Source organism: Phodopus roborovskii, unplaced genomic scaffold (genome assembly GCF_943737965.1).
Source record: "Phodopus roborovskii unplaced genomic scaffold, PHOROB, whole genome shotgun sequence".
Classification (NCBI taxonomy): Eukaryota; Metazoa; Chordata; class Mammalia; order Rodentia; family Cricetidae; genus Phodopus; species Phodopus roborovskii.
Window position 1 is genome coordinate 13,060,427 of NW_026126578.1, and position 16,099 is coordinate 13,076,525.

Consider the following 16,099-nt stretch of genomic DNA (forward strand, 5'->3'; position numbering starts at 1 on the left):
GTGCAGGACAAGCAGGCTTGCCAGGGCAGCTTGGCAAACCTATCACCAGCACTCCTGCATGAGTGGTGAGCATGTCCCCACCGGTGCTGAGGAAGCAGCATGCAAAGGGCACTATAGGCTGCTTCAGAGCACACCTGCCTGATTTTACTCTCACATCTGGCAGCCAACATCTTCCCTGACTGAGAATGTGAGGCGGAACCATCCAGTGACTTCTGAGCTTCCCACTTAGCACCAGACCCAGGATTTCCCATCGGAAATGGGGAAAGGGGGATATAGAGGATGCAGATGGTACCACACCTTCCCCCTTGCTGATGGCTGCCCCGCCTCTCAAAGCCTGGCAAGGCCTTAAGACCACAGATGACAGGGCTTCTGATGTGGCATTTCATATGTCCTAGGTGACAAGAGTCAGCTCTGAAGAGACCAGTAAAAACTAAGTCCTGAGAAGGCCCAGGCAAAATAAGGGCTATGGGCATATTCAAAGGTAAAGGGCATCCAGATGTGACAGAATTAGCTTACTGCAGTGGGCCATCCACTTTATACTTAGAAGACAACCGTCCTTCCTTTCCTCCTCCTCACCCAAGCAGAACACCCAGAATCACATCCCACAGAGCCACGCAAGCGCCTCTGAAGGAAACAAGGGGCATGCATTTAGACACTCCCGCACCTGGTTTCAGTCTTTTTCAAAAGTAGCAAAAAGAAAATCATTTTGGCCCAAGTCAGAAATGTTAGGGTCCCCCTCACACACCTTATTTTCAAAGTAAATTACTGCCATTTCATTTCCTTTTATTTTCCAGATAAAGCCTGGGGCAGGGGGTAGGGGATTCATCTTGGAAGAGCTCATGTTCCGCAGGCTGAGATGCAGTGGGAGAGCAGACAATAAAAGGGAAGATGTGTTGGGACAACAACAGGCCTCACACGCTGTGTCCGTAGTTCTCTTATAGACTGGCATCCTCACAAAGCTGGCAGGGGCAGCAAGGAAAGAGAGTACTGGGCCTCAAGTTCAAGACAGTGATATCAGGCGACCCTCTGGGCCCACACAGCTCTCCCTCCAGGCCACTGCTGGTCCTGGGGGACCGCTGAGTAGCCCCAGTTTGCATGCAGGAGAATCTCAGTGGGTCTAAGGCAGGTTCCCCATGATGAATGCCCGCTACTATCTGAATATGGCAGCCATCGAGCAACAACAGCTACAGGAGGATCACCAGCTTCAAAAACAATCAGGCTACAGCTCCACGTTGACGCTAAGAGCCCTGGTGCTCCGTACTGTGGCAATGGGACATCGAGTCCTAATTTTGATAGCCCCGCACTGAAGCATTTTGAATAGAGCTGTAATGGTCAAGCAACCGGGGTAAACCTGAACAATGAAATCTAACGCATCCACCTTTGCAGCTTCTAAATAGGAAATAGTGCCAAAATATCCACCTGGCCCTGATACACACACAGTTATAGTAGGACCCAAAACCAATGCGGCAAAAGAAGCTAGCTGACAGGCAAGGTGGCACGCGTGCAGAGGGGGATGTGAGACAATTCGCATGCTGATGCGCACTTGGAAGCAAACACACTCTGCTGTCCTGGGCTTTCTCCAGGCCTCACACCTACCTGCTCTTGGCTCGCCGGAAGGGGCCAGGAAACACCTAACCAGAAGCTCTCCCTTTGCCTGAGCTCCCCTCTCCTCACTGCTAGCCAATCAGAATCCTCTTTCCAAAAGGTCCCTGGCATCAGGTCCCTTCCTCTTTATCTTCAATGCCAACATTCTGGCCCAGTCCTTTGTCATGCTACATTTGAATTATTACCAACTGATGGGGGTGGGCAAACTCCAAACAGTGGCCAAATCCAACTTCCAAGGTAACGATGTATTTTATATGATTTAAATGATTGAAGGGAAATCAAAACAAGATTCATTTATATAACATGAAAAGTTACGTGAAATTCGTATTTCATAAATAACAGCCTCAGTGGCCTATAGCCACACCCATCTGCAATGCATTATCTTCAACGCCATTCACAACATTCCTGGAACACTGTCCCCTGAGAACAGGCAAAGCCATTACCGTCATGAGGCCCTCACAAGATTAGGCCTATTAACAGTCCCTTGTGGAACTGGGGATTCCCAGCTCTGTGTAATCCTGACCCAGCCATGTGTGGTGGGAAATTCTCCAGCATGTAAGTGGAAGGCTGGGGCGGAGAGATGGCTCAGCAGTTAAGAGCATTGGCCACTCCGGCTGCTCTTCCAAAGGACCCGAATTCAATTTCAGTACCACATGGCAGTCCACAACTGTCTGTAGCTCCAGTTCCAGGGAATGTGGCATCCTCACCCAGACATACATGCAGGCAAAATCCCAAAGTACATAAAAATAAACAAAAAGAAGTGGAAGGTTGGCTGGGGTGAAGGACTCTGATACAGCTTCTGGGAGGTCATCCCACACTGAAATGGAACTTTCTAGTGATGTGACTGTTTTGGGATGACCCATATTCCTATAAGTAAGCCCAATGTATTCCCAAGATGAACACAGACGAAGTTTCTTTGGTCCACAGTCGCCTCTCTATCTATCAGGAAAAGGCGGACAAGACCACAAAGCAGAGTTGAGGGACCCAGCTCCCAGAACTGAAAATGCTCACTCCTCCGCCCATACAGAAAGTGTGCCGACTCCTCCCACCACGATCCTGCTCTCCCCTCCCGCCTACCCCACTACCTGTCTTCCAAGATGACTTCCAATCTGGTACTCTGGACACACCCCACCTCCACAGACTCACTGCCTGTCCGGTGGGCGGAGACCTGTACGGTGTGAGGAGGCCTGGGGACAAACTGGCTCCATGCATTTGCTCACGGCCATGCTCATCATCTAGAAAGCCCACTCCGCTGGCCACTGGCCTGCCTTTCAAGGCTCTGGGAAGAATTCCTGGCTCCTCTCCTCAGCTCACACTGCACCCTACATCTACCCTCACTCATCACAGCTCTGACCACACTTCGAGGGAGTCATCTATTTGTGTGTCTGTCTCCCCAGCTACACCAAGATTCCACAGGGAGAGGAATGCAGCTTACTCACCTCCAAGCACCCAGGCAGAGCCTAGCACAGGGGTTCAGGCTCCAGGACCAGAGCTCAGCTCCCCGGGAGCAGGCTACCCTTCACTGCCCGTCACACCTGGGGCTTGCTCTCAACTCTGAGCTACTGCTTCCAGTGTGTACCCTTTTCTCTGTGCTACCCAGGCATTCATGGATAGGTGCCCTTACAGGGGAGCAGTCAATTGACCAGAGGCAACACTTAAAACTGATGGTCCCTCTCCCAGAGGCTATCGACTGCCTGGGATTTCACACTCCCCTCCCCTGGCTACGCTGGGATTTTGTCCGGCTCGAGCTTACACAGAGCTTGTGCATGCTGTCCTAACTGCTGTCAGTTCGTAGGGCTGCTGCCCTGTCGGGGCTGGATGACTGTTTCCTTGTGTTCATCCACAGCCTCTGGCTTTTATACTCTTTCCCCCTTCCTTTAGCAATGACCCCTGGGCCTCGGGAGAAGGGGGGTACAGCACAGATGCTCTTGATGAGCAGGGAAAAAAAAACAAAAAGAGGACACAAAGTTGAGTGGGAAGAGAAGGGGAGACAGATATGGAAGGAGGGGAGGAGTTGGGGCAGGACTGGATGTGGTCAAAACACGGTAAAACTTCTCAAAAAACAGATTTAAAAATGTACACAGTGGGGGGAGCAGTCTTTCCTAAGTGAGCAAACATGTATATAAACAAGTTAAAGATTCTTTTAAAGGACCGTCTTCTCAACTAAACAATCATCAGTGACCCAGACTGCATATGAATCACACCTTTGCAGGCCAGAGGTCAGTGTGGACCTGAGGTAGCTCTCCTTCATGTACTGCGTGTCTTTAGACTATGCTCATGTTTCTATGTCCTCACCTGAGAAATTCAGATGACACAGAACTGACCATGCATGTATCACCTAAACAAACTGGGCAGGGCACACCACTGACTCCCAGTTTATAACCGTAATCACCCTTGTTTTCCCAATCAATGGCTCATGCCTTTACACAGACATACTCACACACACAAGTACACACATACACACACATACATACACACCTATACACAGGTACACACACACACAGCCTGAGTTAGTACTATATCTTCTGAAGCAGGCAGGTTCATGAGCGGTGACAACATGCATTGCCACGAACCTGCCCCTGCTCTAAAACCCAGTACAGTGAAGCAGGTCAGGAGGCCTGATCAATAAGTTAATGAATATATGATTTCAGGAAGTTTAAAAGCTGACGAGGAGGAGAGGGAATGCTGAGCAGCAGGGAACGAGACAGATGGTAATCAGAGAGCCAGCAAGAGTGGCAGACAATTAGAAGGGAGCAGGTGAAGTCAACCTTGGATGTGACTGCAGGAGAGGCCTGGTGGCAGGTGAGTTCCTCCTTGAAGCTTCCTGTCCAGGACTCTGCACTGAAACCCACTCCTGCTCACTGCACAGCTGGAACCCACCATGTGCCTGGTGGGAGGGATTCTGCCTGACTGTTACCGTGAAGCAGAGGCATGCCATCTTCTACCCCAATGACCCTGATAAAGAAATTAAGCCCAAAGAGGGTAAAGAACACCCACGAGGTCATACACTCCGGTCAGAACCCATACTATTCTCTTAACCACCCACCAGTGCCTCTACTCTTGAGTTAAAAACCATACTCGTGAGCTGAGAGCACTCGGGCAAATCACCTAGCCTCTTCCAACCTTATGCTCCTTCCTATTCAGTGGGCGTTATAGAACTATGTATACTTAGTGTAAGGAGAAAAAAAAAGACCATAACATAAAGACCACCTTTAAAATAGACACCAGGAGATGGGTTCCCTTTCCAACCCACAGCCTGACATTCTTCAGCCAAATCCCTCCGACTCCTTTACTGTGGGGGAACTATTGATGCCATTCTGATTGCCCTGCCTTTCGCATATGCTCAAGTATTTTAGAGCCCATTTAAGAGGTTGCAAAATAACTTGGAAACAAACAAAAGGCAGGCAACTAACTATACATGGAACTGTGCATGAGGAGGCAGCACCGTTGGAGAAGATGGCACAGACAGCTTCTGGCGTGCCGATGAATAGTGCATGAGCACAAGCTGGGCCAGCCAGCCCCTGCCAACACGGCATACACCCTGACTGACAGCCCGTGACGTGACGGTAGGTACCTAGTTGACAGGCCAGGGAAGTTAGAGGCTAGGGCTAAAGAGGTAAGGGCGGGTAAAAGAGACAGGCTCACACTTATAATCACAGGCCTCTGGAAGCTGAGTTCAAGGCCAGCCTGGTCACACAGCAAGACACTGGTTCAAAAACCAAACCAAAAACAAAAAGACAGGCAGTCATTTATATCAATGGCGGAAGATCAGGATGCTTGAAGGTCATATACACACAACACACCGTGTTCCTATAGATGGCATGTCACAAAATTCCTTTACGTAAGCCAAGAAATATAGACAGGCACGATTTTATTGGAGGGGGGACATTTCCCTACATCACCTTTAAGCCCAAGAGCACCGCTCTGGGATCGCTGGTCAGAGAAAATTCTTCAGAAGCAGTGTGGACCAAACTTGCTGAATCAAGTCAGTACCCAAGGGGCAGAGGCTGGAAGTCGCTTGAATCACTTCCAGGATATACAAGCCATTTCCATTAGAATGGACCTAAGTGGCCCAAAGGTCTTGGAAAAATAGACTAAAACACAAGCAAAACTGCAATTCACTGAGCACACTCAGCACTGAGAGGTTCAAGTAAGACTCTGTCCACATCAGTCCTCAAACACAGCAATGGCGGAAGCTTGGGAGGAGGGGTCTGAAACACCCACCAGGCTCCACCCAGGCTCCGAGGTCATCGCATGAACAGTATTGCAGTCGTGGCTGCAAGGGAGTCCAGCAGTGCTAAGATGGTTCTAAAGCCAAGTACCATGAGGATGGTCAGAACACCTGGGAGAGGGTGTGGCCGGCAGCACGTCCTCTGGGAAGGTCTGCACTGCCACTGGAGTACCTGTTTCTCATCTGGGCAAGCTGTGGCCTGAGGAGGGACAAGAGCCCCAGCCAGCAGATCCCTAGTGGTGATGGACCCAATGGCAGTGGCAGGAAGGGGACGCGGCCCAGCCTTTCCTGCAGCCAAGGTCCTTGGGGAAGAGCTACAAAACAACCCAACCCTATTGGCAAAATGCAAGCATCCCAGTCACAACCACAGGGGCAGGTAGAGTCTAGAAAGTCGCACCGTAATGTGCGAAGAGACAAGCAAGCCAGCCTAGGACAGTATTGCGCTGCAGCCGTATACACTTGCTTGCCACTCCAGGTCCATCCAGGATGGCTTACTGCTTCTGTGCTGCCCCCTACAAACAGTGCCTTCCTGCAGCATCTGCAGAAGAACCTCAATAAACATGTCAAGTGTGAGTGTCTTACCTCCTGAGGCCCTTAGGGAAACTCCCTGCTCCCCTTGCTTTCTTTCTGGCTCCCTGCGTGTGACATAGTCCAGGAGCTGGGCACACAGCGTTCAGTGAGTTCCGAGGGTTTGTCTCTACTGACCACTACTGTCTATTTCCTCTTCAATCCTTCTTGCTTTGTTTCCTCAATGGTTCATCTTATGACGGTAATTATAGGCTCGGCTTATACAACTTACTGGGTTTATGGATATGACCTTTCTGGAACGGTGAGTGTCCTTACTATAAAAAGGGGAAGGGGGAAACGCTGTGTGTCCATAAAGCACTTGACCAGTGCGACCCAGAGTATGGGCAGTCGGTAAGCCATAACTGTCAGACCCACTTGTTCAGAGGCACTTAAAATACCAAAGACAGAAAGCTGACCCCCACCCCACCCCCACCTCTGCAGGGCTGGTTTTGAGAATAGCCTACCTGTTTTAGAGACGAACTGCCAGAATTCCAGTTAAATACTTCCTTTTTCCATATTTGAAGGGGAATACATGAACCCAACTGGTCAAAGCCTAACTGGGTCAAAGGCCCCACTCTAAGAAGTCTGCTTGCCAATTAGTTATATATACACAGAGTAGACTTCCCAGCCTACCTCCTAGCCATAAAGAAACCAAGATAATGCCAACTGATTGGGGCTTGAGCCTTGGGAATAATGAGCCTATGCCAGGGCCAGAGAGATGGTTTAGCAGGGGAAAAATGCTTGTTGCACAAGCCTGACCACCAGAGTTTGATCCTGGAATCCACAGTGAAGAACAGAACCAACTCCCCAAAGCTGCCCTCTGTCCTTCCCATGTGTGCCACGGTGTGAACACTATACCCCATTAACCTCTCCACACACACACACACACACACACACACACACTATACACCATTAACCTCTCCACACACATACACACTACACACCATTAACCTCTACACACACACACACACTACACACCATTAACCTCTCCACACACACACACACACACACACACACACTATACACCATTAACCTGTATACACACACATATTACACCATTAACCACTATATGCTCACAAAGTGATAGAAAATAAAATCACCAAAAATTTAAAAGGGAGACACTCACACCAGGCCAGACCAAAAAAAGAAGGAGAGAGAGATGGAAAAGGCCATATTCCACAATTCCTAGATCCCACAGCACAGCCATGGCCCCTGAAGACCCCCCTGTGCAGTCCTCCAAATGCTCCAGAATGGACACTTAGGAGAAATATGGCCAGACATGGAGGGACACATCTTTAATCCCAACACCTTCAATCGGGAGGCAGAGGCAGGAGGACCTCTGAGTTCAAGTCCAACCCTATCTTCAAAGCAAGTTCCAGACCTAAGATGACGTAGTGAGATCCTGTCTCAAAACAAACAAAAATAAATAGATGAGTAACCCTGATGCTACTTAACCCGTTTCCAGAAGGCATTTCAGTCAGGTGACTCTAGAGGGAAGGGAGAAGGGAGAAGTTTGATTGTAGTTTTTAAAAGTCACGGGAGTTGCCAGGTGGTGGTGGGGGCACACGCCTTTAATCCCCACGTAGAAGGCAGAGACAGGCAGATCTGAGTTCAAGGCCAGCCTGGTCTACAGAGTGAGTTCCAGGACAGCCAGGGCTACACAGAGAAAAGGTCACAGGAGTCTGTGAGGGCACAGGTGTAGAGCAAAGGCCTGCAGGAGAATCCGGGGACCATCACCCCCGGAAAGAGGGACGGAAACAGCACTGCTTCCTGCCCCGACGGGCTGTACTCAGGCTGGCTGGCTTAGGGCTCTGTAGACAGCTCAGGACACCGGCTGCAGTCAGGGCTCTCCAGTGTCTGCCACCATGATCATGTGATCAGGACTGTTAATAACCCATAGCTCCAGCAGGCTGGCCACCCTACCCCTCTCTCTTCCATTCCAGAATCCTGGAATCCCTAATCACAGAGCAGCTAGGAGGGAGGGGGAGGGAGTATTGTCCCCTCCCTCTTTTCCTTAGATTCCCAAGGTAGAGAGCTCTCCCAGGCTCCAGAGGCAGAGGCAAAAAAGAGAAGCCAGGGTGGATCAAACAAAGCAGAACTTTGTCAATTTAAATGGTGCTGGCGTTCAAGTGTTCTACCACAGGGCCACGCCCACAGCCCTGAACATCTATTTTAAAGCAGTAAGGAAAAGTCAATGGCAGAGACTGGTTAGCCACTGGCCATGTTGTCCCCTTCCCAGAGTTCACCAGAGTGAATCTTTCACTGCATACACAGTGTAACAGCACCTGTAGACCCTCCCAGCGCAAAAAGCCCCCTCTGCTGGCCACCAGCCCTCCCTCAACTTCAGTGCCAGTCTCAACCCCAGAGCCAGGCACTACAGGGCTCTTCCTGCTCAGCAGAAGTTTCCAGTGCCCCAGCCTTCGCTGAGGTAAAGCTCACAGCCCTTTCTCCCATCTTTACTCTGATGATCCCTTCCCCCACCCCACCACCCCTTTGTTGTTGTTTTGTTTTTCAAGACCGTTTCTCTATGTAGCCATGCTGCCCTGGAACTCGCTCTGTAGACCAGGCTGGCCTCAAACTCACAGAGATTCCCCTACCTCTGCCCCCTGAGTGCTGGGATTAAAGGTAAGTGCTACTAACACCCTTGGTTTTGGGGTTTTTGTTTTGTTTTAAGATACAGCAGTCTGCCACCCTCTTGTGCAAATCTAACTAGCCAATGGAGATGTGTCTTTCAATAGCAGGGCTAAAGTAACTGCCTTCCTGTCCTCCGTAGTCACATCTGCATGCCTTCAGACAGCTGAACCAACCTTAAGAAAACAGCTGGTCACGTATGACTGAGCCTCACTGGAACAGCAATGTCATTCTGTATCTAAGTGCCCAAGGTATGTGACATCCACCCCGCCCAATCCCTGTGCATGAGAGGACTCTGAAAAATGGAGCCAAAGATGAAGGAGGGGTTGACTGGAAGAAGAGGGAAAGTCCACTCAGTGACCTTACGTAAATTTCCAAACAAAGTCCCCTCCAATTCCCACTTAACTAGATAATGTGCTGTGTGTGTTCAGCTTCCCACCCAGCGAAAGCAGTAAAGGAGAACCTGCCCTTCTGCAGACCTTAGCAAAAGCGCCGCCGGGTCTCCGATGCTACAGTTCCAACCAGGGAAAGGTGACAGGGCCTCAGACTGGGGACGGACGGCTGCGGGTCCGAGGAACACTTCCCCACCCCCGAACCATGTCCATTCTCTTTGGTCCTAATTGTCCCATCTGCTTTTATCAAATACTTCACGCTCTCCAAATAAGAATGTCTTTTTCAGTTCTGAGTTTTCCGCCTAAAGTAATGACTGTCCACTGCAGAAAGTGGAGGTGGAATGGAGAGAGTAACGGGCATCAGAACCCCAAAATCTGCCCATTAGTCACCGCTGTAGCATGGGGCTAGGATGATACTCCGAAGAGTAAGTCCTAGGCTAACCCCAGCCTCGCTTTCAGCCAGGGCTTTCTGTCACGTCCTTGCCCTGGGATCTCACCAATCCCGCCCTAGTTTGTCGTCTATGAAACGGGGAATACCTAGAGTAAGTTTATACAGCTATGAGGAGTAAACAGCTGGTGTGCACCTAGCAAGGCGCTGACTAGCAATCGAAGAGCAATGCCATTGCTTACCAGTAATCAGAAAAGGACAATGGGCTGCTATACACCTTTCAGAACCTGAAACGAGAGGGGTGTGGGCGTGTCTCCCTTCAGAGGCATCAATGGAATATAACACAAAAAAAATTCAGCTCAAGGATCAATGGATTTGTACTTAGAGCCAATCACATCACTTCCATGTCTTCATTTATGAATTGGGAAAACACTGCACTATAATCTGACTACATTACAGTCAAGTAAGAATCAACGGCATGGGGCTGGGCGTGTGGCTCAGTGGTAGAGCACTTGCCTCGCTGAGTGAGGCCCAAGCACCTGCCTCCAGAGAGGATCAGCTGGTGAGGAAAAAAGCAGCTCACCTCTTCAAAGAAATGGCAGTAACTGAACCCAGAGTCTGGCTTCTGTAAAAACCGTCACGCCCAATATCATGCAACATAAACAAACCAATGATGGTTCCTACTTTCCCAAGTACATTAGCTCTGATAGCCTTTTAATCTGCTCATAGGACCAGTTGCAAGAAGGGAGGAGGCAAACGGTGGCTCGCTGCCGAGCCCAGAACAGAGTCCACAAAAGCTACTCCTGCCTGCTGGTCCAGCTTCAGCTGTCCTGGCCACTTCTCAGATGTCACCGTCTGGAAACATTAAATAATGATTCTAGTTCTACAATCCATCAAGTAAAATCCTCACCTACAAGAGTAATCAACACTCAGGAGTCAGAGTCAGGTTGATCTCTGTGAGTTCCAGGCCAGCATAGTCTACAAAGCGAGTTCCAGAACAGATCAAAGAAAGGGCCAAGTCGCTTGCTGAGTGGTAGTTAAGAACTCTGCTAGGGCAAGTGCCATCCTTTCTTTCACAATGCAACCCTGGATCTGCAGAGACAGCTCTGTGGATAAGAACATCACCGCTCTTCCAGAAGACTAAAGTTCGGCTCCCAGAACCCACGTAAAGCAGCTGTAACTCCAGCTCCCTCTTCTGGCCTCCAAGGGCACCTGAATACATGTGGCACACACTGACACACACACATACACATCTGTAAATAAGAATGAATATTTAGAATGCAGCATACTGCTGGGTGTGCTGGGTCACACATGTCATCTCTGTATTCATGAAGCAGAGGCAGGTGGATCAGGAGCTCCCTTGTCACAAAGCACATCAGGCAGGTCATCCTTAGCTGTAAAAGGAGTTCAAGGCTAGCCCAGGCTATACATGGGAGGGAGGGAAGGAGGGAGGGAGGGAAGAAGGGAGGGAGGGAGGAAAGCACATGAGGGTCAGTTGTAGTGGCAATCCCAGCACTGAGTAAGCTCAGGAAGAAGGTTGGAGAGTGAGGAGCCAACCTTGGTTACTTAGCAAGTTAAGGCCAGACTGGAATATACAGGAAGATCCTGTCTCTAAAGAAAACAACCAACCAACTATAACAACAACAAAAAGCATGAGACGATGGAAAACCTGTTTTCTTTAATTTCTCCTAGTCCAGAAGTGTTTCACTTACAACCCCCTATTAAAATGTCTAGAAAGCAAGATGTGGGAGAGGGAGGGGGAGGAGCTGATCTCCAGTTCAGGGAGAGGAGGGCTTGAGGCCCAACTCCACCCCCAGACAGGTCTTCCAATCAAAAAGGACTTACTGAGCACCTACCACGTACTGTCAGCACTGTGCAAAAAGCACCTACTATGTCCTCAGCACTGCGCAGAGCACTTTCCCTACATTATTTTCTCTACCACACCTAGAAACCACAGGATACAAACATCCTGGTAGCGCCAACAGGTTGCCGGTCAAGCTTTAGACTTCTCAAAAGCTGGTGCTACCCTAAACACAGAAAAGAGCTCTAGCTGAGGAACCAGGTGCAAGTTCTGAATGATTCTCCGCGGAACCACCCACCAGACACCGGGTTAGCTTTGATTCTGAAATCAACTCTTTCACACTACATAGCAGACACCACTAAAAGACACTTTTAAGACGTTTACAACCTAGAGCGTAAGAAAAGCTCACTCGCTGTAAGGCTAAAATAACTGACTTGAGTGCATGTGGCGATCAAGTATGAAATTTATGATATCCTCTTAAAGGCCCTTGGGAGACGTGCTCAGAAAAGGCAGCCACAATGAACAGCATCCTATGTGGCCGGGTCATGAGTGAACTTATTCCTGCTGGCAGCAGCATTCTGTAAGATGTCTTTCTCATCATAAAAATCTCACTCTCACCATCATCCCAAGTGATTGTGCATGTGGCAAATTGTCAAATGGGGCCAAACACACACTGATGTCCTGGTATTTAAATCTATTCTCCCCACCCACAGCACACTTTAAATAAACAGATGCCACTGTCTGTAATGATCTCCGTTGCTCTGCATTAATCCATTCCACACAAGCCATAATTAATGTCTGACTTAAGCACTAAAATCAAAGTAATACGGATGTGGTGTGCATTCTTGGAAATAACTTTCTGTCTCCAGAGTCGGGAGAAAAATCAGCCAAGATACAACAAGGCTGACCCACGACCCCAATTGTGCTGCGGCGCCTGAAGGAACCCCTCTTCCCAGCAACAATTGTGAAAGAGCTGGATAATGCGATCCCTGCCAAGCAGAGACGCCAAAACCTGCAATCGGCCATCACGCCGGCTGGCTGTCTGAGAACACAAGACAAACGCATATCTGGGTAGGGCTCTCCAAGGTTATTCTTAAGCGAGGGATGTCTAGTTTGCCACGGGGACCTCCAACAGTGTTGTCACTTTGTAAGGCAGTTAGGAAAGGGGGCAGCGCTGAGATAAGAGGCTTCGGTGGCTGCATGCACCCCACTCAGTCTACCACCAGACGGAAATGTCAAGAGTTCCCTCATGGCCACCTGCCATAACGACCTCGGCAACCTACACACTGCGCCTGCTGGGCTCCAGACTAGAGACATCGGGGAGCGCAGTTCCACTGCCCAGGCTGGGTCTTCGCCCCTACAAAACCACCTTGGACACACCCAGTCCCAGCCGCTCAGTCCCGCTCCTACTATTGAGTAGGCTCACTTGAGTTCCCCCCCCCCCCCCAGGGAGCGACCTGACCTACCACCCGATTCCTGGAGGTCAGGGACCCGGACACTGGCCCGGCAGCGCGGGAAGCGCAGAAGGGCTTCCTCGCCAGCTCCGCCAGCGCTCCGGACGCACGAGTCGGCCAGAGGGAGGCTCCAGGCACAAGGGGGGCCGGGGCCCCGGGGCTGCCCGAGACGGACGTCCCAGCCACGCATCGGGGAGACGCGGCCACCGGAGCCAAAGCCGCCCGTGGGCCAGCCGCCGATCCCAGGCACACCGAGGCGCAGCGTGGGCGGGACGCGGATGCTCCCCAGGATCGCGGCGCTCACCTCTGCTTCATGCTGCTGTATCCTCGTGGCCGGCCGGGCCACCCAGCCGCGCGCCGGGACACGCAGCCGCAGCCCCCGCGCGCTAGCCCGCAGCGTCCGGCCCGGCGGCAGCAGCAGCAGCGGCGGCAGGAGCGGCGCCGCCGGGGCGGGGCGGGCACATGGGAGGGCGGGGGCTGCGGTCCTCCAGGCTAGACCACCGGCCCGAACGGGGGTGCGCGCGCTTAGTGCTCCTGCAGCTCACTCATGTTTCTCGTTCTTAGAGACCAAGTTGCCACTCAAGCCTCGGTTCTGTCAAAATATCACGGGTCACAAGCAGAAGGTAAAGGAATACATAGCTACTACTGCCTCCCTCTTCCCCCCCCCTCGGAGCGGGCCATATGGTACAGTCCCGAAAGCCCAACGGAGTAAGAGAGGAAAGAGCTGATTGGCTGGGAATATTGGAAGGGGCGAGGAGCCACACAAAACGGCCAACTGGATAACACAGGGGGCATATCAAAGCCGGCCAGACCTGAGACTGGGGGACGCCCTTAAAGGGGACTTGTTTGTTGCTTTCAGAAGCGGCCACAAAACAAAGCTAGAATTTTCTTCCTGATCTCATCCAGATGGGACAGAATGGAAAAGTGTCAGATTTGGGGGGAAACTATAGAAAACTTCGGAGAATTGAATCCTATATTTGTATGACTTTGAGTGGGTAACCCAACTCCTTGCCTCAATTTCCTTTTCCAATCCGATGTGGATGACGCCTAGGAAGCCTTTCTCTTATTTCCTCATCCCTTGCACGAGATTATTAGTCTGTTCAATTCCAGGCATCTTAAGAACTTTGGTTAGAAGTGGGTATACCTTCTGAGTCACACCTTTACAGACATTACTGTATATAGTATATTACTGTATATAGTCTCTTATTACGGGAAGGCAGGGCGAATAATCTTTCAAAGCCCTTTTATATGTTAAGGAAGAGCATTCTTCCTACCCGGGTGTGTAGACCGCGCCCACTAAGGTCTGCATTCCCAGAGGCGTCTAGGCTTCAGTTAATTCTTCACTGGTCTGCTGGACTGTGCAGGATTCTGGCCTTTCAGCCACAGATCCCCCGAGCTGATGACCCTCGGGCCCTGCTGAAGAATTTGTTCTTGGCTAAAAGTCTGTAGCACACCACTGAACTATGCAGGGTTCACCGAGCTCTCGGTCACCTTCCATGTCTAGCTGAAATCCTACAAACATTACTGAAGGCCTTGTCTGCTCCATTTTAGACTTTTACTCCAGAAAGCTAGGACTGCCTCAGACCAATTGCACTCTATTTACAATTTTAAACTTAATATTTGGGAGACGGCGTGGGGGGCTGGAGTGCACACGTTTAGGTCAGGGGACAACTTTTAGGAGTCGGTTCTCTTCTTCTACCATGGGTCCTGGGGATCCAACTCCAGTCCTCCGGCTTGGTGACAAATGCTTTGTCACCCTCCACTTCCTTTATTTCATAATTTGTCAGCCTGTACTCCTTGTTGTCCAAACTGTAAGGTGTTCAGGATGCCTTTCCTAAGAGTGCTACCTGCAGCCCGACAACGAATCTTCCAACTATTGTCCGAAGACACCCAGAAGTTCCCTTGGGATAGGCAGCCTTCCTGGATGGGCTAACTATAGCTACTGACATGTAAGGACTCCCATTTCTACCGTGTGCCCTCATGACCCTAATTTTCCATGTTTTCTGCCCCCAAATGCAAGCCTCTTTCCCTAGTATCCCGCAGCTGCTACTGCTTGGTTTAGATAAGAAGTGTCCTTCAGAAAGGCTCTAGTATTTGATGCTTGGCCCCCAGCTGGTATGCTATTTTGGGAGGTGCTGGAAACTTTAGGAGGTGGGGCCTAACTGGTTGAAGTAGGTCATTAGGAGCCAGTCCTTGGAGTTATCTTGTCCCTGGCCTCTTCCTGCCTTCTGCTTCTTATCCCCGTGAGATGCGAGGTGCACATGTTCCTACTCTTAAGCTCCTCCGCCTGAGATCAGGGCCCCAGGTCAACAGAGCCGAGCCGGGAAACAAAGATGGGAGACCACAAATTAAAAGAAGTCCTCCCTTAAACTGTTCGTGCCAGGTATGTTTGTCAGTAACTGAAGAAACTTGTCTAAACAGACACAGTGTATCTTACGTGCTGGGTACTGCTAGGAGAGGATTATGTGCATCATCTCATTCTGACCTCACATCAGTGCTATGAAGTGCATTATTTCTATTCAAACCATTATTCTTTCCAAAAGAAAAAACAAAATGCGGAGGAGCTCATCTATAGAAGGGCCCAAAGAGGCCAGACTCTAGTAACCACCTCATAATCCTGCAGTGTGACACTGTGCTGGGGTGGGGGGTGGGGGGCCAGCGGAGGGTGGTGCATGGCGGGGTGCTTTGTTTTGTTGTTTGTTGACTTGATGCATGTCAGGGTTATTTGGGAAGAGGGAATCTCAACCAAGGAAGTGCCTCCATCAGACTGGCCTGGAGGCAAGTTTGTGAGGTGTTTATTGATTAAGGATAGATATAGGAAGGCCCAGCCAATGGTGAGCAGTGCCACCCCTGGGCAAGTGGTCATGGGCTGTGTGAGAAAGCAGGGTGAGCAACATGAGGAGCAAGCCATTAATCAGCACCCCTGCATGGCCTCTGCCTCAGTCCCTGCCCTGACTTCTTTTCATGATGGACTACAACTATAAGCTAAAATAAACACTTTCCTCAAGTTGCTTTTGGTCATGGTGTTTT

General features: G+C 50.3%; 1 protein-coding gene across 8 annotated transcripts in view; it reads right to left on the bottom strand.

Moving 5' to 3' along the window:
• Mical3 (microtubule associated monooxygenase, calponin and LIM domain containing 3) overlaps positions 1-13,534 on the bottom strand; it is a 178,589-nt gene extending 165,055 nt beyond the window's left edge. For 7 of the 8 annotated variants that reach the window (XM_051203661.1, XM_051203660.1, XM_051203662.1 and 4 more), the window contains exon 1: positions 13,374-13,534. The gene's annotated coding sequence lies outside the window, so the exon portion shown is untranslated. The remainder of the gene's footprint in view (positions 1-13,373) is intronic. The other variant, XM_051203663.1, reaches the window with a different exon arrangement.
• Positions 13,535-16,099: the final 2,565 nt, after the last annotated feature.